The 25,837-nt window shown below is 37.5% G+C and overlaps 1 protein-coding gene across 3 annotated transcripts in view; it reads left to right on the forward strand.

Annotated features, from left to right (window-relative positions):
• Positions 1-25,837, forward strand: part of FER (FER tyrosine kinase) — a 473,779-nt gene that overhangs the window by 3,463 nt on the left and 444,479 nt on the right. For 2 of the 3 annotated variants that reach the window (XM_059418338.1, XM_059418340.1), the window contains exon 2: positions 17,420-17,566. The gene's annotated coding sequence lies outside the window, so the exon portion shown is untranslated. Of the gene's footprint in view, positions 1-8,886; positions 9,062-17,419; positions 17,567-25,837 lie in introns of all 3 variants that reach the window. The other variant, XM_059418339.1, reaches the window with a different exon arrangement.

Genomic DNA, 25,837 nt, shown 5'->3' on the forward strand with positions numbered 1-25,837 from the left:
AAAAAAAAAATAACAACAACAACAACAACAACAACAAAAGAGTTAGAGAAGAAAAGTCACCAATAATTCCATGATAGTTAATACTTTGAAAAATTACTGAAACTTTTGTTTCTTCTGTAACACTCCATTGCAGTACTATGGTTTTTATTACAGTATATCTGCACCTACACCTAAACTTGCAGTTCCAGAACTTGAAACGTGGGTACCCTAATATAAAAGAGGGTTCCACAATAGGTGTGGTGCGTAAAAAATGAATTTTGGAACACTGAAAAAAATAAAATTAAATAAAAAATAAAAAAAAGAAGAGGGCTCCAAGATCTGAAGGGAAAATGGAACACAATAAATAGAAGACAGATTAGAGTCAGAATAAGAGAAATTAGACAAGCAATTTCCCACTTTTTCTTAGTTTATAAATATAATCATAGTTCCCCATGTTAAACTGCTGTATGGCTGACAAAATATGGGACCTCTCAAGTTTTTTCTTTGTGTTCAAAATATCTAGGTCAGATGAAGTTTACTTAGTGCATTTCTGTAAAAATTTTCAGATTTCTCCATTTGGGGGCATGTCAAATATTTAGCTTTATAAAATTTATTTTATAAATTTATAAAACTATAAAATTTATAAAATTGTCACGGATGACTTGGAATTATTTCTTAAATACTTATATACTTGTCAAACAGTGACTAATATTTAGTCTTTATATCCTCACTTATTATAAGCTTGATATCATTTCCTCCTTTTGAAGGTTTTAATTAAAATACGAATATTTTTAATGTAGTGTTTTTTGCCAGGTTACAGGGTGTAGTGAAAGAAGATTCATTTCTTTTGGAGCTAAACTAATCTGGGTTTCAGTCACAAATCAGAATTTCCTTTTGTGGGATCTTGGGCAAGTTATGTAATCTCTTTAAATCATAGTTCCCTCATCTGTAAAATGAGGATGGTAAGATTGCCTCACCAGGTTGTCGTGAAGAATGAGACAATCTAGGTAAAATATCTGAATTTAGGAAGTTCTCAACTTTCATATTAATTTCCCTACATGGTAGCTTTAATTTTATCTCTCTTAGTATTTCTGTGTTTATTCTACCATCCTAAAAGTCCCCAAACTTTAGACTTGGATGTTTAGTAATCTACATTAAGGAAATCGAATGACATTTGTATTTGTACAAAGGAAATAATTAGTATTATCTCCTATTAGCTGTTCTTTTATAGTTCTTCAATTGCCGTGTCTCAGTAGGGGTAATTGGAAATCAACTTTAAATGCTTTTTACCTCAAAATATGTCTAGTTTGTCTGAATTCCTGACTTATTTTTCTTTCACCTTAGATTATCATCTGTTGGTGGATGGATTCCCAAAATTCCTTTCATTTTAACCACAAATATTTACTTAAAAGTGGTACAGAAAAGCTAAATGTCACTCTCTTAAATCTTTAACTAATATTCCTCCTTTCCTTAAACTGCATTTACTTAACCTGTATAAAACTTAAGCTTTATTTTCAGGGTAATAGTACTTAAAACTCTTATGTGAGTCTTTTCCTGCTACTACTAATGTGTATGATTTTTCTTTAGGGGACTTAATATATATATCCCCATTTCAAAATGTGTATTCTATATAAGATTCTAACTCCTAAAAAACACCCACTTGTAATTTAAATGCATAGACCATGGTGTCATGAAATAAGCACTGAGCTGAATAAAGAGTTAGAAGTTGGACCACATAGGTTTTATATCTTGTCTGGCAATAAAACAAAATTTTATATCTAAGTCAATTTTTTTCCGACTCAAGGACAATATATTTATATGTATGACGTATTCTAATGTGCAGTTTCCTAGCATGCTATCTGTAATTCCATCTCACCCAACCCCCATGTAAGAAAGCATATCAGAATGCAAATGACTAAGAGTGATATCATTATGGGGATAAATTTGAATCTACTCTGATGTCTCAAGGAAAGCAAGTTATTTAAGAATGTGTATAACTATTATTAGTCATTGACAATCCTTGAAACACAGTTTATAGTACCCAAGTTACTTCTACATTTTCCTGAAATGAATGACCTTCATTTGTGAGTTATATTTATAATGCTACAGAAGAAAAGACTGCTATATTAATTTTATGTAACCAATAATGAAGAGTCTTCATTTAAAAATCAAAATAACTGATAATGAGCATTTCAAAACACGTGAGCAATAACTCCATGGTCTTTATTGTAGATAAAATAGTATGGATTGTTCTAGAAATATTGAAGTTTTCCAGTATAAACTATTTTGCTTGCAGAAAAGCATTTCTGTAGTGGGACAAATGGTTTTATTTATTTATTTTTAAGAAAGATTTCATTTATTTATTTGACAGAGCAAGGAGTGGGGGAGAGGGACAGACCAAGTAGGGGAAACAGCAGAGGGAGAGGGAGAAGCAGATGTCCTGCTGAGCAGGGAGCCCAGGCACAAGGCTCAGTCCCAGGACTCTGAGATCATGACCTGAGCCAGAGGCAGATGCTTAACCTACTCAACCACCCAGATACCATAGCATAAATGGTTTTAGGAGAAAGGGAAGCCCTTAATACTAGAATATTTATACCCTAGGTGTTTAGTGTATAAAGATGCTCTTTACACTGATTCATTCAGAACAGTATCTTTAAAATTACATTGCTGTGCTTTTAAATACGTCATCCAGAATGGATGTAGTATATATAATATACAGGTAGAGGTGAAAGCTTAGAAAACCGATGTTTATTGAATCCTTGACATTAGCAAGTGGTATTTCTCCAAAGTTTTGTGGATCTAGGATATAACTATCTCTATAAAATACCATCAAATTTAATTGAAAATTTTAAGTGGTCCCTTCAGACCCATAACAATTCTATTGTTAAGTAATTTTTTTGCTTCTAAAATGAAGTATAGATAATTTACATTACATCATTAGTATGTATTACAGAAAAGGTTCTCATTTTTTACTCTTGTGCCCTGGGGTTTGCAGAATAAGAATATTTCTGATTTGATCAGAAAGGCTGCTGCATTGTCACAAAGATGAAGAGTTATTTCTTGGACTGCAATACCTAACACTTGCTGCTATTTCTTGGATATGTTGTCCTTGGAGTTGAACACTTCTGTAGTTCTGTCCTTTCTGCTCTTTGAGTATCCAGTTTGGCAGGACTTCCCAAGCATCTGTTGCTAGCTGGTCTGGGCTTTATTTATTTATTTATTTATTTTTTAAAGATTTTATTTATTTATTTGACAGAGGGAGATCACAAGTAGGCAGAGAGGCAGGCAGAAAGAGAGGGGGGAAGCAGGCTCACCGCTGAGCAGAGAGCCCGATGCGGGGCTCAATCCCAGGACCCTGAGATCATGACCTGAGCCGAAGGCCGAGGCTCAACCCTCTGAGCCACCCAGGCACCCCCCGGGCTTTATTGTTAATACCACGTTATACAAAGGAAAAGTCATTTGATTCTTAGTAGTAATCAGTTTGCATCATAACTGGATCTGTATCTTCTCTAGTTGCCATACCATTTCTTCATGAAAATGTTTATACAGTGTCTCTACCTTCTCTTTAACTATATTTCCTTCAGAATCACATGCTTTGTGTATATTTTCTTATGTGGTTAACGATTATTTCAGCTTTCATTAAGGTTTTTCAGGTTTTCTAGGAGCAAAGGAAACATTCTCTAGCAACACCTGTTTTTTAGTATGCAATCCGTGTTTTTTTTTTTTTTTAAAGATTTTCTTTATTTATTTATTTGACAGACAGAGATCACAAGTAGGCAGAGAGGTAGGCAGAGAGAGAGGGCGGAGCAGGCTTCCTGCTGAGCAGGGAGCCCGATGTGGGACTCGATCCCAGGACTCTGGGATCATGACCCGAGCCGAAGGCAGAGGCCTAACCACTGAGCCACCCAGGCGCCCTGCAATCAGTGGTTTATGGTAGTCTTTCTAACGATGTAGATCCAGTCACTGTCACATTTCATATCCATTCTGAATTTACTCTAAATGTATATATTCTGGTAAGTATCATCACTTTGTGAGGCCTTTAACCTCCTATGTGTTGAATAAATTGGCACTACTAAAGTAGTTAAAGAGATCTAAACAATGCATTTGTCTCAGATAATTTTTAATGAAAACTTGCTAGTTCACTATTCCGATTGTTTATAAAGTTATATTGGACAAAGCATAGGGTCTTTTTTCATTTTTTAAAAAATATTTTACTTATTTATTTTTGAGAGAGAGCATGAGCAGGGGGAAGGAGCAGAGGGAGAGGGAGAGGGAGAAGCAGACTCCCCGCTGAATAGGGAACTGGATGCAGGGCTTAATCCTAGGACCCCAGAATCGTGACCTGAACTGAAAGCAGATGCTTAACTGACTGAGCCACCTAGGTGCCCCCTAGGATCTTTATCTAGGTTTATATATAACAGAAAATTTTTACAAAGCAAGAAACTGATTTCTTTCTCTGACTACTGATACATACAAGTATGTATATATGTGTATAAATAACATAACATATTGTGTTAAAATTATTTGTTCATATATTTACTTTTTTTCTTCCCTCTTGAACATTTTAACCATTGAGGTAGAAACAGTTTCTGTCAGTAGAAGTTTTTGAGTAAATTACATGGATTCAGACACTGTTATGGGGGAGGAGCATTAATATTTGTTAGGTGCCTGCTGAAAGTGTTACACACTTTTTAAAAAAAGATTTCATTTATTTATTTGACAGAGATCACAAATAGGCAGAGGCAGGCAGAGGAGGGAGGGGAAGCAGGCTCCCTTCTGAGCAGAGAACCTGATGCGGGGCTCGATTCAAGAACCCTGAGATCATGACCTGATCGGAAGGCAGAGGCTTAACCCACTGAGCCACCCAGGCGCCCCTGTTAGACACTTTTTATGCATTTGTTTGATTTTCTTAACAACTCTATAAATTGGATACTTGTTTTTTCTTTCTTTTTTTAAGGTTTTATATACTTATTTTTCAGAATGAGAGAGCAGGCACAAGCAGGGGGAGGGGCAAACAGAGGGAGAAGCATGCTCCCTGCTGAGCAAGGAGCCTGATGTAGGACTCGATCCCGGGACGGTGGGATTATGACCTGAACCAAAGGCAGATGCTTCACCCACTGAGCCACCCAGGCGTCCCTAGCTTTTTTTTCCTTTTTCTTTTTAATATTTAATTTATTTATTTGTCAGAGACAGAGTGAGAGTGAGAGAGTGAGTGAGCAAAAGCAGGGGGAGTGGCAGGCAGAGGGAAAGGGAGAAGTAGGCTCCCTGCTGAATAGGGAGCCCGATGTGGGACTTGATCATGATCATGGGATCATGACCTAAGCTGAAGGCAGATGCTTAATCGAATGAGCCACCCAGGTGTCCCCCTAGCTTGTTTTTTCTTTTTGTGATCTGAAACCATTGTCAGATCACATCCTATATCCTAGGAGACCCAGCTATAAAGTGTTAACTGGGTTTTGAACTTAGTTCTTTTATAGGCTAAACCTGAAATGAATGGAAATGGTAAATGTCTAAATACAGCAAACCTGGATTTGACAGCAGTTTAAATTATCTGGAAGTGATTCTAAAGGTCCGTGTTGAAATATTTGCAGTTTTGCTCCAGTGAATTATTATCAGAAGTGAGATGCTCTCGTATATGCATGACCCTAGCTAACTGCCCAATGTTTATATCTCATCTTGGCTTTGTTTATTGCTTGAGGTTGCTGTATATTATAACTTTTTTCAAGTGATCAAACATTGTTTCTTTGTAAAAAAAAAAAATTCCTGAAAAAAAAAAATCAGCTGTTGGAAATAAAGAAAAAGTAAATAAGTCTAAGGAAGTGGGAGATGTTAGCCAGAAAGTAGACATTTTAGAGTAGGTGTAAAAATGGGATGTTGAATCCAGTGAGTCTTTGACATGGTTGTGAATCAGTCCACCACACCTAGGAAAACAAAACTTGACTTGTGAAGCATTGTTACTGGGTATGCCAGCTCTGTCAAAAATTCTCATGGTTTTAGACAGATTTCTTGAAAATGTCAGGGATTTTATATTTATAAATCCTGTCCCACTTTCCTTCTCTGTCACCGTTAATAATATTTGAAAGAGATCTGACTTTATAAATAGCTGCTCCTTTTTGGAAGTTAATGTAGTTCTTACAAATATCTTAAAATATTAACTTGAACAGTAGTATCCTCACTTATAGGCTAGTGTAGGTGTCTTCTGAGTTTCACAGTTAATTATTACAGAAGAGTAGCTAGACCTTGGTGATGGGCTTTTTCTAAGGTTCTGATTTCTCTTTTGTAGTTTGGAGCCTGTGGTTGGATTTATCCTATGGCTGGAACTGGCATTCTAGAATCGAAGCGTCTTGGCTTAGAGACACTTGCTTTTATTATATATAGTAATACAGTTTTTGGAGGAGGACGAACGTGGTAAAGAAAGAGACATGTCCTCAAGTAGGTCTACATTATAAAAATAATTCAGAAATGTTCCGTGTAACATGAGAGTTGGGTTGTACAGGAGCAGGAGAGAGATCAGGAGGACATATGACTCTTCCTTTTTTGGTCATGCAACAAATGTTATTAGAGTACTCACTCCATGTAAGGACTTACCTTATGGCTCCAGATAATTATAAAATAAGGAGAAGTTTCATACTGTTATCCTGAAAGAGAGTATGATGTAGTGGAAAGAGCATTCATATTAGAACCAGACCTGCCTAGGGTTGAATCACCACTACCAGTTATTTTTTGTACGAATTTAGGCAAATAATTTAATTCTTATAGCTTTAGTTTTTTTCATTTGAAAATCACCTATCAGTTTCTCTGATAAACTGATGTTAATATTAAAATTTTCAGTTCATTCTAGTTGCATGAGATCAAAACCCTACCCATACTAGCTTGGGCCACTGGCTCAAACAGGAGTGTGCTTCTTCAAATGCAGATGGTTTTAAGGGTTTGAACAGTGATCTCATGACATACTCAGTGGCTTTCTCTTGTGTTACAGGGACTTTCAGGTAGGTTTTCTCCATATGGCACCCTCTGATGTCTCTAGGCTTACAATCCTTCAGTTTAGCAGGCCCACTGTAAAAAAACGTTTCTCTTACCCATAGTTTTAGTATAAATACTGGGATTACATCTCATTGAAGGAATTGGGTCATGTTTCCATCCTTGATGTCTGTGGTCAGAGGGATAGCATCTGATAATAGGCCAGATCTGTATCGAGGTACAAATTGCTGGCACTGGGAGTAGGAAGTATGGTCACTTACATGGTCTGAATCATGTGGACTGAGATCACTGACAGAAAGACTGCAGTGTGACTTGACTGTGGGAAGGGGCAAGCATAACCAGGAGATTCACTATAATCCTCCCAGGGTGCATTCATACCCTTCCACACATACGCAACCTTGAAAAAATGCCCTCACCTGACTTAATGCAAATTTTTCACTTACAACTTCCAATACCTTTACACCAGCCCCCCAGCAAAGGAAGGCAACTCAAAGACTCATTTAAGTACTGCATCTAACTTTAAGTCTAACTTGGGCAATTTCTCTCAGTTCTGTTTGCATAGATAACCTTAGGGTCTAGGAACTAATGGTTAAATGATAAATATAAGCAGTTGTAATAAAGCTTGTGTTCAGTGGTAGAAGAAAAATAGCATAAAGACCATAAAAACCCTCAATTAGGGAAGAGAAAAAAGAAAAACATCCCACAGAGATTTTCCATTCCATGACAAGTGCATATTTCATGATAGGTGTGGGAAGGACTTTTTGCCCTGGCAGTGGAAGAAGATTTTTGATTAGCCAATATGGGTGTTTTGGTTCTGCCACCTGGGAAGGTCTTTTTTTGTTTTCTTTTCTCCTAGTTTCAACCAAGATGAGCATTGAGAGATTCCTGTACTGGGGACTGCATTGCCTCAATGGCTCTCTTTTGATGAGATTTTGGGGTCACAGGAGCTATTTTAGAGGTTGAGCAGTAACAAATCTTTGTTGGGAGTTTCTTAGGCAATACAACTTTTTATAAACTTAGTGTTTTATTTATTTGTATTTGATCAACTTCTCTCAAGTACCTAAAGTCTGAATCCTAGTTCTTGAACAAATCACTGCCTGGTAGGCCTCTAAACAATTCACCTATCACTGTAACCCAGTGTTTCCACATCATGGGGAAGTTCTTACCTCAGGGGACATTTGGCAATGTCTGGAGATATCTTTGTTTCATAGTGGGAGGCTGGGACAGGGGAAGTAGGTAGATGTTGCTAGCATTGAGTAGGTAGATCCCAATAATACTGTTAAACATCCTGCAATGGATAGGACAGCCTCCTACAACAGAGAATTTTCCAGTTTAAAATGCCAGTAGTAGCGAGTTGAGAAACCATGTAGATCCTAGATTTCACAGTTTTCTTGTTGGCTTCTTTTTCTAGCCATTGAGATCATTGTCTCTGGGTAGTAACTCAGAGCTAATTTGTTCATGCTTCCAGGATGTGTCACAGTGGATAGTCCTTTTTTTTTTTTTTCTTTTGAAGATTGATTTATGTATTTGAGAGAGAGAGAAAACATGAGTAGGGGAAGGGGCAGAGGGAGAGGGAGAAAGAGAATATCAAGCAGATTCTTTGCTGAGTGCTGAGTCAGATGCGGCGCTTGATCTCCTAACCCTGAGTTCACGACCTGAGCTGAAACCGGGAATCAGGTGCTTTACCGACTGAGCCACTCAGGCACCCTGTGGATGGTTCTTTATAATAAGTAAATATGCTAGGGTGCTTGGGGATGGGACTGGAGCATTAGGCTTCTCTCATATTTTGTTTTTGTGTGGTTAAATGCTCTAATTTTAGTTTAGGGATATTTAATTTTCATCCCTGTAAATTGCAAGATTATCAGCTGTCTTGGATTTGTAATGAAAGACTGAAAGATTTTCTTTTCTTTTTCTTTTTTTCTAAAGGTTTTATTTACTTATTTGACAGAGAGACACAGCAAGAGAGGGAACACAATCGGGGGAGTGGGAGAGGAGGAAGCGGGCTTCCTGCTGAGCGGAGAGTCCGAAGCAGGGCTCAATCCCAGGATCCCGAGACCATGACGTGAGCTGAAGGCAGATGCCCAGTGACTGAGCCATCCAGGTGCCCCAAGATTTTCTTTTATTAAGAATTTACTCTGTGTGCCTGGGTGGCTGAGTCAGTTAAGTGTCTGCCTTCGGCTGGGATCATGATCCCTGGGTCCTGGAATTGACCCTGTGTCAGGCTCCCTGCTTAGTGGGCAGCCTGCTTCTCCCTCTCTCTAGGCTGCTCCCCGCTGCTTGTGGTCTTTCTCTCTCTGTGTCAGGGGGAAAAAAAAAAAGACTTCACTCAAAGTGTGCTTCTTTTTAAAATGACCTTACTGAAGGCTGTGGCATAGTTGACAATATATCAGTATACTAACATTTTTTTATTAAGTATCCTATCCTTAGTTGGCCCATAGTCCAGTTTACAAGAGGTGGCAGTTTGCTGGCAGCTTTGCTGATTAAGGATTGTTGACTTCTCGTCCTACAATAGAGGGATACCAAGTACCCTCCACTTTCTGCTATTGACTCAGTTCCACATTTTAGGGCTGTCACTTGTATTACCTGATTTCTGGCATAAATTTTATAATTGTCCAGTTTCTTTTATATTGTAGTCTAGAAAACTAGTTAAAAAAATTAATCCTTCCCATATCTGTAGGTGGCACTTCCATACTTGTTTTTTTTTTTTTTTTTTAAGATTTTATTTATTTATCTGATAGACAGAGGTCACAAGTAGGCAGAGAGGCAGGCAGAGAGAGAGGAAGGGAAGCAGGCTCCCCACTGAGCAGAGAGCCTGATGTGGGGCTCAATTCCAGGACTCTGGGATCATGACCTGAGCTGAAGGCAGAGGCTTTAAGCCACTGAGACACCCAGGCGCCCTCCATCCTTTTTTTTGATCAGACCCTAAACCTTGAAGTTATCCTTGACTCTTTTTCTTTTATTTCCATTATACAGTAATTCAGCATACTCTGTTGCCTTTAAAATATATATGAAATCTGACCAAGTTCTCACCCACTCTATTTGGAGTTCACTCTGATTCAACACCATCTGTCCTCTCTTCTGTGTAACTCCTAACAAGGTTCCTTGCTAGTACTTGGGCTCTCAGAAAATTAGACTCAGAATATTAGTGTCATCCTTTTAACAAGTAAGAGATAATTTCTTTCCTCAGAATCTTGCAGTGGCTTCCCATGTAACTCAGAGTAGAAGTTCAAGACCCCATAATGAGCTAGTTTTTGTGGTCTTGCTCTTCCTTCTTCATGCAGGATCTTTCTCTGAACTCAGATTTTTCTATTGTCTCTATCATGCAGGCCTCCTTGCTTGGTCTTAAATAAGTGCTTCACACTTACTATTACCCTGGACTGGAATGCTCTTCTCCAGATACCCATGTGACCTCCTTTGTTATCTCCCTTAGGCCCTTGCTCAAATATCACTTTATGTTCTAAGTCTTTGATCAGCTAACATCAGTTTGTAATTGCCTCCCTCTCCCATACTTCTTGTTACCTTTTTCTGCTTTGTTTTTGCTTTTCTTTCTTTAATTTTATTATTTTTTTAAAATTTAAGTTCGATTAGTTAATATATAGTGCATTATTGGTTTCAGAGGTAGAGTTCAGTGATTCATCAGTCTCATAATACCCAATGCTCATTACATTACAGCCCTCCTTAATGTCCATCACCCAGTTACCCCCCTCTACACTTTCCCCTTCTGCAACCCTCAGTTTGTTTCCTATAAGCTAGAGTCTCTTATGGTTTGTCTCCCTCTCTCATTTCATCTTGTTTTATTTTTTCCTATTATATTTTAAGGAGTTGACCTATTTTTATTGATTTTGAGGGGAGTTCTCTCTGCCTCCTGGACATGAATGCCTGTTTCTTTCCCAGGATTAGGGAGGTTCTCAGCTTTTGTTTGTTCCAGTATACCTTCTGCTTCCCCCTCCTTTCTTTTCTCTTCTCCTAGGATCCTAGTTATTCTAGTATTTCGGTTTATGGTATCAGTTATCCCTCGAATTCTCTCCTCATGATCCAGTAGTTGTTTATTTCTATTTTTTTCACCTTCTTTATTTTCCATCATTTGGGCTTCTATATCACTAATTCTCTTTTCAGCCTAATTTATTCCAGCAGTCAGAACCTCCAATTTTTATTGCATCTCATTGATAGCCTTTTTAATTTCAACTTGATTAGATTTTAGATTTTAGTTATTTTATTTTTCCAGAAAGGGATTCTCTGTTGTCTTATGCTTTTTCAGCTAGTATTTTTTTTTCCTTAAAAGATTTTATTTATTTATTTGAGATAGGGAGAGAGTGAACAAGCAAGAGAGAGAGAGAGCGCATGTATACCCAAGTGGGGGGAGAGGGAGAAGCAGACTCCTCACTGAGCAGGGAGCTTGATGTAAGGTTCTATCCCATGGCCCTGGGATAATGATCTGAGCTGAAGGCAGACACCCGACTGAGCTACCCAGGCATCCCTGCCCAGCTAGTATCTTTATAATCATTATTTTGAATCCTAATTCCAACATGATACTTATATCCATACTGATTAAGTCCCTGGCAGTCAGTACTGCCTCTTGTTCTCTTTTTTGAAGGGAGTTTTTCTATCTTGTTGTTCTGTTCAGAGAAAAATAGATAAATGAGAGAACAAAATACTAATATAGTAATAACGACCCCAGAGAAATATACAGTAAACAAATCAGAAGACACTTGAAACTGAAAAAGAAAAAAACTGGAAAAAAAAGAGAGAGAATATAATCAGGCGAACAGAACAGAGCAATACACTGGATCCTGTGTGTATTTTGGTCTGTTTGTTAGAAAACTGGATCCCAAAATTGAAAAGAGAAAGTTATTTACGTATAAAAATAAAATTAAATACAATGCAAGGATAGAATGTAACTGTAAAAATGAAAATTAAAAGAAAAAAAAAAGAGTATAGGTGAAGAGTATAGGTGAATAGAACAGAACAATATACTATATTCTGGGTGTATTTTGGTCTGTTAGAAAAAACTACATCCCAAAATTATAAAGAAAGAAAAAAAATATATTGTGTATATATATATGTGTGTGTGTGTATATATATATATATATACATATATATATATACTCAAAAGTAAAATTAACTATATTGAAAGGATAGAATGTAACTATAAAGATGAAAATTAAAAAAGACTCAAATAAAAAAAGAGATAATATCATTAGACAGGTGAAGAGAATGGAGCAATACACTAGATTCTGGGTATATTTTGGGTCAGTTTGTTAGAAGAGACTACCTCCCAAAATTTAAAAAAAAAAAAAAAATATATATATATATATGTACACACACACACATATATATAATTAAGTACAATGAAAGAATAGAATATAACTGTAAAAATGTAAATTAAAAAAGACTTAAAGAGTTGACAAAATAAGAAACTGGTTGAAAAATAAAACAAAACAAAACAAAATATTGAAAGACTGAAGAATCATGAGGAAAAAAACCATGCATTCTATATACTATTTTTTCCTAGTGCTGGAGTTTTGCAGTTCTGTGTGAGCCGTAAACTTGGTCTTAGCTGGATGTTATTACTGATCTTCTGGGGGAGGGGTCCATTGCCCTGATGCTTAGGTGTCTTTGCCCCAGGTAGATTTTACCCCCATTGGCCAGGGGGGCCAAGTTAAGTTCAAGTGACTCCGGATTGCTTTATGTGCCTTTTGTTCCCTGAAGGCTTTCTGTGCTGCTTCAGAAAATGAGAATGAAAATGGTGGCCTCCAGTCTCCAGCCCTGGACCTGAGAGTTCGGAGCTTCTCTCCTCCATGTGCCCTCAGGGAAAAGCAGTCAGTTATCCTATCTCCCTGGTCTCCCTCTGTATTCCATGCTTATCCAGTCTGTGACCCAGGATTTCTATCTCAGGCTCATGACCCCACATCAATTCTCCATGCATACTCCTGTAAGCATGCTTCTGCTCTGCTCCTGCAGGAGGAGGGGAGGGGGTCTCCCTGTGGTTCTGCTGCTTGCTGGGGCCCTGCTCCAAGAGCAGTGGCTGGACTGTGCTGCAAGGGTTCATGGTTTATGGCGACCCCGAGCTGAGAGCCCACTCCTGGCCTTGCTGATTGCAGCCAGCTTCCCTGATCTGATGTCTGGGAACTCCACCTGGTCTTCCTGTGACCTGAGGATCCTGAGACCACACTGTTCCACTTAGGATTCTGCCCTATTTTGTTACCAGAGTGCCTTTTAGGCAGGGATGTTTCTCACCTGAGCAGACTTCTGAAAGTTCCGATGTTGTGCTCTGCTGCTATATCACTTTCCAGCAACTGGCTTAGGGAGGCTCCCCCCGGCTTACACAGTTTATCTTCCCATATATCGCCTCAGATTCACTTCACTTATCCGTAGCCCCTACCTTGCAGAAAGTGGCCACTTTTCTATTTGTAGAGCTATAACTATTCTCTTCTTTGATCTCTGTTTGAGTTTGCAGGCATTCAGGGTGATTTGATAGATCTAGCTGAATTGCTGGGACCAGACAAAACTCAGGTCTCCTACTCCTCTGCCAACTTGGCGATCATTTTCTTTTCTTTTTTCAGATTTATTCATTTATTTTAGAGGGAGTGGGTGCAGGTAGGGTCAGAGGGAGAGAGTCTTGGAGCAGACTGCACTGAGTATGGAACCTGACGTGGGGCTCAATCTCAGGACTCTGAGATCATGACCTGAACCAAAACCAAAGGTGGTACACTTAACCAACTGCACCACCCAGGCCTTCTTCCTGCTTTTTCTTGATAGCACTTATCAGGACTTTATACTATGTATTTTATGTATTCATTTTGTGTTGTGTTTTTTCTTTAGAATATAGTCTAAAGAAAAGGAGGAATTTTTGTCTGAGATGTTTTGTAGGAAAGTGCATGGCACATCACTAAATAAGCTCTCAGCAAATATTTGTTGAATAAATTAATAAAAAAAGGCAATTTATTGATGCATGTAACTATTAAGTCTGAAACACTTGTAGAACTGAAATTACCCTATAGAGGGAGAGAGATTATTCATTAAGCAAATCTCTCCAGGGGAGAATGGGAAACTGTTTTTAGGTTTAGTGCCCTAGAATATAAGTAAATATAAGAAAAAAAATAAAGTAATATAAGAAATATGAGAAAAAAAATATAGGTAAATATCTTCCAGGGGAGGGAAAGAGAGGGGTTTATTTCTCCAGAGCTTATTGGAGGTCTCTGTCTTTAGGGATACATACTCTCTAGCTTCCAAGACTGGATATTGTGCAATTATTCTTGTAGTACCTTTTGCTCAGAAGCCTCTGATTATGCAGGAACATGGGAAATCCAGAGAGAATTGTTTCTCAGCAGCAATTCCCAAATTCTAGAATCTACATCTATTCACACCAGAATTCACCTGAACTCAAGTGTGATTAGATCAAGGGACGAAATATTTTCAGAGCTTTCATTTCTCTTTCCATCTCTTGGCTTTTGTTTTCTCTGGGTTGGCTCTCTGACAAGTTGGCATCTACTGCATTCTTTCAGTTTAGCAACCTCAGCCAAAAGAGAACTTTCTGATTAGTTCTGGCAACAATTTTGGGACTGAGTTTTAGTTGTCCAATTGGGTCACATATCCATTCCTGAACTCCTGCTTGGGGAAGGAAATATACTGATTATCCAGGCCTGGGTTATGTACCTGTTCTAGGAACTTTGTGCTTATTTCAGGAACCTGAGAGTGGGAATGGTTAGTGTCACTCAAACTACATGGCTTCAAAATAAGGGAAGGTAGTTCAACAAGAAAATTGGGATGCTGCTACCAAAAGAAGGGGAATATAATACAATACAGCTCTGTCACCTGTATGTACGTGCAACCCAAACTAGTTAAAAAACCCCCAACAGCATAGAATCTTGTTATATGTGTGTGTGTGTATACATATATATGTATATATATATATATATAAAATAGGTATCACTGCCTCATGCTTTTTCATCATATCATCACATCATGAACAAGAAATTTTCTGTGAAAACATGATTTTAAATGGATGAAAAATTAAATTTAAATTTATCACTTCACTTAAATTTAAATTCATCACTTATTTGGCTTACCAGAATTAAATTTTGGTTGATCACAATTGGGTGTTACCTATTAGAGAAGTAAGAGGGGTAGAGGTAGGAAAGAGAAGTATGCACCATGAGTGTGAGAGGCAAGGGAGATGCCCAAGACGTAATTTAAGACTGACTTTCAGGGTCATGCAGCTACAGGAACTGGTATGACCCTGAGAGTGAATTGCACCCTAGGCACCCCTCTTGCCTCACGAAGAGAGGCACAATTAAGGAATAGGGACTATATTTTTACTATGATTGTGAGTTAAAGATGGTAGCCTATGTAGTTGGTGAAGTTGGTGGGGAATATTAAGGTGCACAAAAAAGTAGTTATTATGCATTTTCAACTTGTCTGTAGGAATCTTTGCTGAGTTCTGATGAGGATGGCAATATTTTTGAGATAACATAAGGAATATCATTTTTATTAATAGATTTGTACTAGTTTGAAGAAAGAAATGTTCCATTTAGAAATGCTACCAAGGAAGTTGTTACTTATTTTTAACCCAAACTATTTCAATATCATATGGAAAATTGTTTTTTTTTTTTAATTGAAAAATAAAAATTATAGAAACAAGTTGTGTTGGAGAAAGACAAATAACAGATGGGTGCTTTGACTAGCTTCCTTGAGAAAGACACTTGACACTGCACTGCTCAATGTTTGGCATGTAATCTTATTTGAATAGTTATCTTTCTTGTTCTTAGGTCTTTGAAAATAATTGTTTCTGTATCACAGTGAGAGGCCAGAATATGAAATTCTAGGTATTTTTAGCTTTCCTTGCTGATAGAGGAGTGGTTAAAAATACTTCAAATTAAATGGAGTGTCCTGTAATTTTGGGGTCTGTTTGTGGGGTAGAATCTGTAACATATATAATATGTACATTTATGTATGCACTCATATGTTTTGTTCTTTGGAGATTTTTTTTTTTTTAAGATTTTATTTATTTATTTGACAGAGAGAGATCACAAGTAGGCAGAGAGGCAGGCATAGAGAAAGAGAGGAGGAAGCAAGCTCCCCGCTGAGCAGAGAGCCCGATGCGGGACTCGATCCCAGGACCCTGAGATCATGACCCAAGCCGAAGGCAGCGGTTTAACCCACTGAGCCACCCAGGCGCCCTGTTCTTTGGAGATCTTTATAAGTAATATTGTTTACTAGCTCTACAGGGCTTAACTGAAGATAAGCTATTGACAGCAGCATGATTAAAATTTTCATATTTAAGTATCATTTAAAGTCATAAATTTTGCCATTTAATGTAGAAACTCTTGTCAAAGCCCTACTTTACACCGAAGTGTACAAGTCAGGGAAAGCCATAATTTACTTTGGAAATAAATTCATTCAGTATTCACTTGTTTGATGGCTACAGTGTTCCGGGGATTGTATGAGATGCTGGCTATATTAAGATGATAATCCCTGTTCTCAATCATGTCAGAGTTTAATGGAAGAAGAGGAATGTAATATTACTCTTATTACATGTAGATTAAATTTCCAACCAGTTCTAGCTTTGGGAACCTTGCCACATCTACAGGAGAACATATGCTTGTGTAGGGGACCAAGAACGGACCTTTTTGGAAATGAATAAAAAGCTTAGAAGAGTAGGAGACTTGGAAGGTATTCCTGACATACTTTGTTTGGCCAGTTTCCTGACCAGAGGAAGGAGTTATCTTATTGATAACCTCCATGAAGTGTCCTTTGATTCTTGAGAAAGCCAAGGAAGTGGGGGAAATGACAGGAAATAGAATAGGCAAACATTCTTATAACCAAGAAGTCAGGATTAGAAATACAAGGGCCTGAGGCAGAAAATGAGATTTGGTAACAGAGCTGTAAATGACATATATTGACATTAGTAATAAAGAAGAGAGCCAGTGACCAAGAAGCACCTTAGCAATTCTCCTAGTGACAAAAATTGAGAGAACAGTGACAGAGGAGTCAGGCTTTGGCATGCTAAGAAGTATTAGAGAAAATGCCTGTTTGCCGGGAGACTTTTTGGCAAATCTTCCCAGACTTTGAGAGTTTTTCTTACATATTTAATTACTTCTTTAGGCTGTGATAATATTTTAACAAATGTAGTTACTTGCCTCTTTTGATATGCTTCAAACTTGAAGTGAGTTTTATGCTCTGAAAATGGAGGAAAACACAAATTATCTATTCAAAACTGAGGGAATAGATTAGGGGAGAAGGTAAGATGCATTATACATTGAGAAAGTTGTGGAAAGAAATAGGAGAGAGTAAGCAGGGGATAGAAGAGTTAGGTAAATATAGCATTCTTATTTTTAATGGGGTGACTCTGATATACTGTCACAATTGATTTCCAGTAGTAGCCTGCTATACTCCCTGTGTACGTTTTTACTTTTTCTCTGTAGTTAACGTTTCTGACTCCTTGAATTTCTTCTTGCAGCTCATATTTTTCTGGCCAGACCTGTGGTCATTCCCGTGAGACTTCACTGCACATTTTCTCAAGTGTCTTCCTCATCCCTAATGTGTAATCCTTCAACATGGACCTGCTACTTTAGCTAAGATACGACCAGCGATGAATAGTACTAAGGTAGGATGACTTTAGTCTTCTTAGTGAATTACTAAAAACAAACTGTGAAACAGTTTTGACTTGTCTTGATTTTGTAGTGTTTATATTAGATTATTCTACCTGCACAATCATATCATATTTGTATTATGTATTTTCTGCTTGTCATTTATCCTGCTGAATTCTGTCTCATTTGAGATGTAATTAATGTTTTTTTCAAATAGCATTTATAATCAGCAGAATGCTGATCCATAACCCCTTCCAGCCTGTGTGTCCCCTAGCCCTGTATTTTCAACCACGTGGCACCAAACTCAGTATATATTATTTTCTTCTCAGTCACTCCTCGTCTGGCTTCTGTATTTCCATTAATAGCATTATTAGTCCCATTGTTTAGTACAGTCATATATTCATTCACTGTTTCACTCATTGTTTGCTGTACATCAATAGACTTCTACTATATATTAGACAGTTTGCTGCTTCTGGGGATATGATGATGAATGAGCTGGATATACCATCCTTATAGCCATATTTTAAAGTAGGGGGAAGGTTTAAAAAGAAACCGACAAAATAGTTATGAATTGTAATAAACTTCTTTGATGGAAACCAAACAAGCAGATGGTTTGGGGATAATGAGGTAGGAGCTACTTTAGATATGATGGTCACAAAACTGATATTCAAGATGAACGTATATATGAGAAGAGGTTGTTTTAAGAGTAGGTGATGTGTGTGTGTGTGTGTGCGTGTGTGTGTGTGTGTGTGTGGTATTTTTGATGGGAAAAGCATTCTCATTAGAAGGACTAGTGGAGTCAGAGAAAGACAAATACTGTGTATACTTATGTATAAATTCCTTTTTTTTTTTTTTAAAGATTATTTATTTATTTATTTATTTGACGGAGAGAGATCACAAGTAGAGAGAGAGGCAGTCAGAGAGAGAGGGAAGCAGTCTCCCTGCTGAGCACAGAGACCCATGTGGGACTCGATCCCAGGACCCTGAGATCATGACCGGAGCCGAAGGCAGAGGCTTAACCCACTGAGCCACCCAGGCGCCCACTTATGTATGAATTCTTAAAAAGACCAACTCATAGAAATAGAATAGAATGGTGGTTGCCAGGAGCTGAGGAGTAGGGGAAATGAGAAGATGCTGGTTAAAGGGTACAAACTCTCAGCGTTAAGATAAATAAGATCTGGGGATCTGATGCACAACTTGGTGACTATAATTAACAGTACTGTATTATGTACTTAAAATTTGTTGAGAGTAATTCTTAAATGTTATCACCACATTCACACACACACACACACACACAGTTATAATTACCTGAAGAGATGGAGATGTTAACTAATCTTATTGGGGTAACCATTTTGTAATACATGCATAGAGCCAGTCATCACATTGTATACCTTAAAACTTACACATGTTATATGTCAATAATATCATAATAAAGCTGGAGGCAGTAGAGAGAGAGGGAATAGTGGGTCCAAAGACTTTGGGGGCAGGAAAGTTTAGTGAGTTTGAGGAATAGAAAAAAACGCCAGTGTGGCTGACTTAGTGAAAGAGGCAGAGTTGGGTAGGAAGAGGTTATAGAAATATGCAGGGCTTTGACAGGTTTGGTAGGAAGCTTGTATTTTATTCTAGATTATATCATCATTTCAGCTGCTATGCGAGGAATGGACTGGCCAGCTGAAAGTGAAAGCTGGCAGTTTTAGGAACTGAGGTGAGATAGTGATGGCCTGAGAAGGTGCTAGCAACATGAGACAGAGAGATGAATGGATTTGAAATGTATCTGAATCAGAATTTATGGGACTTTGAATAATTTGGGTGTGGAAACAGAACATTCTCAAGGATGACTTCAAGATTTTTGTGTTTTGAGCAACTGGGTGGATGCCCAAAAACCTTTTAGAAAACTTTCTCATTATGTTAAAGATTGGTTAGTTCATCAAAAGGGAAATTAATTATAATGTTAGAAATGATGTTAGTGCTGGAAATAAAACCATCTAGCAAATTTGTAATATGTTCTGGTTAATACTTTGTTTTGCTTTCCCCCTGGAATTTAATTTATGTGACTTTTTGCTTTTTGTTTTTGTTTTTATTTTATTAAATTTTCTTTTATTTGATTATAAGTGACACACAGTGTTACAGCAGTTCCTGATGTACAATAGAATGATTCAACAAGTTTATATATTATGCTATGACCAGCACAAGTGTAGCTACTACGATCTGTCAGCACACAGTGCTATTTTAAGATCATTGACTGTATTCCTTGTGTGGTACCTTTTAATTTATATGACTTTTAATTAATTATGAATTTAATTTCATTTGACTTTAGAATCTTCTTAGAAGTGAAAATAATTGGTTATACTTTGTACTGATTTTTAAAAAAGATTTTATTTATTTTTGAGTGTGTGCACGTATGTGAGTAGAAGCAGGAGCAGAGGGGAAAGGGCAGAGGGCGAGGGACAGAGGGGGATAGAGAAAAAACCTCAAGCAGACTCCAAATTGAGTGTGCAGCCAGATGCGGGATTTGATCCCAGGACTCTGAGATTACAACCTGAGGTGAAACCAAGAGTCAGACGCTGACCCAACTGAGCTACCCAGGCAACCCTATTTTGATATTGAATTCTAAATCTTCTCTCCTGTGCTTCCTTTTTAAAAAGAGATGTCTTTAAAAATTTTAAGCCCATTGAAACATTTTGAGACAGTTACCCAAAATTCTGGTATATAATTTTATTGTTACTTTATCTTGTAAATTCTGAAGCATCCTATTTGTAGATGTATATCATACTGTGTTCACTTGAAAGCATGCAGCTTATCTAAACTCTTAGGAGATTCACTTATTATGGTTTTTCTGTTTGTAGCTTCATCATAGTATATTTATATTTTACCTCTTAGGTTAGGTATTTTATGTGCAAACTGAAATTGAATAGATATTAAAATAAATCTTTTCGATTCTGTGCTACTTATTTCTTTTAAGTTAATTTTTTAGTCCTATCTTTTTTTTTAATGAGGAATTTAAAAAATATTTTCTCAAAATAGAGGAATTACTATTTATTTTCTGTGTTCCATGTGACAGGCATTTGGCTAGCTGTTTTAAATACTTTATTTTATCCTTAGAATAGTCCCATGTGTTTCTCCACTTTGCATATAGTTATCTTTTGGGTTCTAGAACTGAGAAGAAGTAGTAGAATAATAGAACTCTGTGGATGGAAGGACCTTGAAGTCATCTATTTCTTCCTCTTTCAGCTGATACATAGAGAAGTTCTGTGACCTGCCCAGAATCACACAGCTGATTTTCACTTTTGCTGAGACTAGTGCTGCTTGCACTCATGTTTCATTCCAGCTGGCCTCCTCGCATGCCTTCTATCTTCCCATCACTTTACCGTCTCATTATGATAAAGTTCAGTGCTACATAACAATGGAAAATGTAGGACAGTAAACACCCATATTACCTTTCATCTGTAGTCATTCAGTGTTCACATTTTGGCACATTTTCTCTTCATATATGTGCATATTTTAAAGATTTATATTTATTATATGTATGTATTTTAAAGATTTGAGAGAGCATTCGCATGTGCACAAGCAGGGGGGCAGGGCAAAGGGAGAGGAGCTCAAGCTGATTCTGCACTGAGGCTGATTCCAACTCTGGGCTAGATCCCAGGACCCTGCGATCATGACCTGAGTCAAAATCAAGAGCCGAACGCTTAACCTCCAGAGCCACCCAGGTGTCCCTATTTATATATTTTTCAAGTTATTTGAAACTATATTGAGAGTATGATAATATATAGTTTTTATCATGCGTATCCTAAGAACATGGACAATTTTTTGCATGGTCATAATATCAATATCACATATAGGAAAATTAACATTAATTTAAGAATATCTTTAATTAATGGTCCTTATTCAGATCTTCCCAGTTTTCCCTAAAATTTTTTCCTGAGATTTCTGGATCCAGGATTCAATCAGGTTTCATGCATTGCATTTGATTCTTATATATCTTTGTTTTCTTTTAATTTTGAACAATCCCTCTTGTTTTTCATGATTTATGTTTTCTTTAAGAGATATAGTTTGTGTATACTTCGTGTCTCTCTTGGGAATTGCCTGGTTTCTTCGAACATTACTCATCTAAAACTTATTTGCAGTTTGCTTCTTTCTTTCCATTTCTCTGAGGTTGCTGGAGATAAAATTGTTTATTCCAAGCTTTTTTCTTTTTTTTTTTTAAACCATCATTCCAACATTAAATGGACATTGGCTGAGGTTTTTATATTTGGTTGCATTAAATTAAGGATAAGAAAACGAGGAGATCTGTGTTGCATTTGATCCACTCACACTAGTCAGTTATTGGAATTCATTTAAGATGACAGAAGTCTAGGAGCGCCTGGGTGGCTCAGTGGGTTAAGCCTCTGCCTTCGTCTCAGGTCATGGTCTCAGGGTCCTGGGATTGAGCCCCTCGTCAGGCTCTCTGCTCAGCAGGGAGCCTGTTTCCCCCCCCCCCTCTCTGCCTGCCTCTCCGCCTACTTGTGTTATCTCTCTCTCTTTCTGTCAAATAAATAAAATCTTAAAAAAAAAATGACAGATATCTGAAGGATTGCCTCTACTATCCACCATTACCCACCCTCACCTTCTAACCAGGTGGTTATACTTAGGAATGTATATTTAGTCTCCATGAACATTATAAAGCAGCAACAGTCCAAGATTTTGTCTTTTAAAAATGCCCAGTTTCAAGCAGGAAGCAGATTAAATGCAAATGATATATAAGCATGTTTGTAGAAACAGCCAGAACTAGGCACAATGAGGAAAGATTTAAGTACCTGCTCTCTCTGGTACTTGTGTAGAGCTGGCATTCAGTGAGTATTCTCCTCCTTTCCTTGCTTGCTTTTGAGTTTTACAGATTTGGTTGGTTTTCTTTAAGCATCATATGGCATTTAGGAACAAGTGATGTTTTGTGGGGAAGCAGTAAGAAGTAATAATTTACCAGCATTTTTAAAGAAGGGAGAGTGATATTTTAGCTGAGAGGATAGAAGAAAGTGTCTGTGAGGAAGGGACTGCTCATGGTAGTTTAAGGAAGTCTACGAAGCTTTTCCTTCTTTTTGCTCAGCCAGGTTTAGATTATACTCTGTGCTTCTACTATACTTTGTACAGGGATTCCTGTGGCAATTACTGCTGTATGTTAGAACTGCTTTTCCTTAATAAGCTCTCTGAGGCTGTGACCAGTAATTTTTTTTTTTTTTTTAATATCTTTGTATACCCAGGACCTCACTCGGTGCCTGGCATATTATAGACATTGAATAAATACTATTGGATGAATAAATGAATGAATGAATGAATGGATGGAAGACTTTTACTAAGACCTAGTGCAAAAGGACAGATTCCTTTGCTGGGCGACCACAGTATTGGCTGGGTGTGGTTTGATCAATTCAGTGTTGAGGTGCTCAGTTAGAGCTGGAATTCTTTCAGGAGCCTAGAAGAGGGATAGAGATGAAGCCAGAGCACTCTCTGAGTGAGAATATAATTGGGAGATTTTTTGGAGAAGTAGCTATCATGATGTAAGCATCTTTTTCATTTTCTAAATAAAATAAATATATTTGAAAGAGAAAATTTTTTTACTATTAAGCATTCCATCTGTGAAATTTGATTTTTACTAATATTCAGTTTTAAAATGTTTGTTGAGGGGGCGCCTGAGTGGCTCAGTCAGTTAAGTGTCTGACTCTTTGTTTTGATGCAGATCATGATCTCATGGATCATGGGATTGAGCTTAGCATCAGGCTCTATGCTCAGTGGGGGCTCTGCTTGAAGATTGTCTCCCTTGTCCCTTCCCTGACACATCTGCATGCTCTCTCAAATAAATAAGTCTTAAAAAAAAAGTTTGTTAGGAAGTCTTTCCTTTTTCTTACATATTTTTTTGCATTATAAAACAAATACCTGCTTATGATAAATATACAGACTAGAAATAAATGAAATAGAAAGTGATGTTCTTCTTGCCATTCCAGGTTTCAGTCTTCAGAAGTAGCTAATGTTAACAGTTTGATTTATAAGAATTTGTACTAAAAAATATATATATATATAAAAAACACATGTTTATGTTTGTATAATTTTAGAAACAGGATCATTGATGTGCATATTCTGAAATTTGCTTTTCCTGCTTGTCCTTTGAATTTTACCTATGCTCCATATAATTCCAAAATTTATTGGCTATGTAGGAAGACAGAAATACCAGGAGAGAATAATAGCCTAAAACCAGAGTAATTGAATGTATAAGGATGATAAAATTTAAGGAGCTCAGAATAAGAAAAAACCTGCTAGTTTTTATTAGTATAATTGCTGTTAATTTAGAAGTACTTCTTTTTGACTTGTTTAACCTAAATGAAATTATAAAAATAGTCATTTCTCATATGACGCATTGTAGAATAAACACAAAGAGAGTGAAACTTGAAGATTTATTGAGTACGTGAATATGTGGTTATGAATATAACGCACTGTCATTTCTGAGTGCTATGATAACAAAGAGTAGAGGCCAAGAAGCCTGCCTGGAGGAGGTGATCTGAACACAATCCCAAAGTACTGATTAGCTAAGCTTTTAAAAAAAAAATGGCTAGAGGAAATGAAGAAGGATTGATTCAGAGCTGAAGGTTGTTAAGAGAAATGCCATATCAAGACAAAAGGTCAAGGGAAGTCAGCTAATTTAGTAAGTGTAGGGAAAGAAGTATGGGGGTTACATGCTCCAGTTTGCCTGGGGCAGTCCAGGTTTATATCTGTTGTCCTGGACTAATAAAGAGTAGCACCCCATTTTACTCTTAAAAATATCCAACTTCTGGGGGCACCTGGGTGGCTCAGTGGGTTAAAGTCTCTGCTTTCGGCTCAGGTCATGATCCCGGGGTCCTGGGATCGAGCCCCACATTGGGCTCTCTGCTCAGCAGGGAGCCTGCTTCCCCCTCTCTTTCTGCCTGCCTCTCTGCCTACTTGTGATCTCTGTCTGTCAAATAAATAATAAATAAAATCTTAAAAAAAAAAATCCAACCTCTGGATTTTCAGTGGCATACCTTAAAAGGGAGAGAATACGGGGGTCCTGAAGCATTTTAGGGAATATAGTTCAGTCAGTGGATGGCTAGACATCTTTGTGAGGTTGGAGAGTACGTATAGTAACAGCTGTACCAGAGAGATGGTAAATAGTAGGTTATGGCCTAAAACTAGAATATTAAAATTTACCATTGCAGAGATGAAACAGTTTAGGATTTAGGCTATGGGCAATAGCAGTGGATAGTTGAAATGAAGTTGCATTGACTGGATCTTTGGAGAAGAGAGAGGGTGCAGATGTTAAAATCTCCATGGATGAAGATAAGAATTGAATTAGAGAATAAGATTTGGGGGCAGGTAGAGACTCAAAGATTTGGAGACAACAGAGGTAAGTGGAATAGGACTTGTTAAAGCTGAATAGGAAGAAATTTTTGAATGAGATTGGAAGAGCAGTGATTTGGACATGGCACTAAGGAATCAGGATAATGTTACCCATCCTTCTACCCCCTCAGTCCCATGGCTATGGGTTGTACCATGTAGGGAAGGTGTGGCCTCCACCTGTGAGCATTATGTTTTATGGGGATCTAGTTTTCAGATAGAGTAAGCAGTTGAAAGGTGGAGATTTATTTTTTAAATTTTTATTATTTTTTTTAAAAGATTTTGTTTATTTTATTTGACAGACGGAGATCATACAAGGAGGCAGAGAGGCAGGCAGAAAGAGAGGGTGAAGCAGGCTCCCTGCTGAGCAGAGAGCCTGATGCGGGGCTTGATCCCAGGACGTTGGGATCATGACCTGAGCCAAAGGCAGAGGCTTAACCCACTGAGCCACCCAGGTGCCCTGAAAGGTAGAGATTTAGGGAAATTTGTTTACAAACTGAATGGAATTCTAGAAGAACAATTTGGAAAGATATGACTTTAGAGAAGGGATAGAGTAGGTGTGGAGATTAGGCCTTGCCTTTTCAGAAAAGCTAAATTATAAAAAGAAGCCAACAATGGAACTGACTTTCCTCTACGTTCTCTTGAAGTTTGTCTAATCTGGGCTTTCTGAGAGGCTGTGTCATTGCAGGGTAGAAACCGGCTTTGTCTTAGTTCGTTTGGATTATAATTTATGAAACCTTCATGGTTGCCATTCTGCTACTATATGACTTTAATGAACCTATTTGAAAGTACACGTGTGGATTTAGAAATTATTTTGACTTTTTCCTGTTCTGCTGTTCTCTTTGAAGGGAAATAAAATTGTTTGACCTTAATTGAAACACTAATCTCTTTTATAATAATTGATCACTTAG

The sequence above is a fragment of the Mustela nigripes genome, chromosome 12, assembly GCF_022355385.1.
Source record: "Mustela nigripes isolate SB6536 chromosome 12, MUSNIG.SB6536, whole genome shotgun sequence".
Taxonomy (NCBI): Eukaryota; Metazoa; Chordata; class Mammalia; order Carnivora; family Mustelidae; genus Mustela; species Mustela nigripes.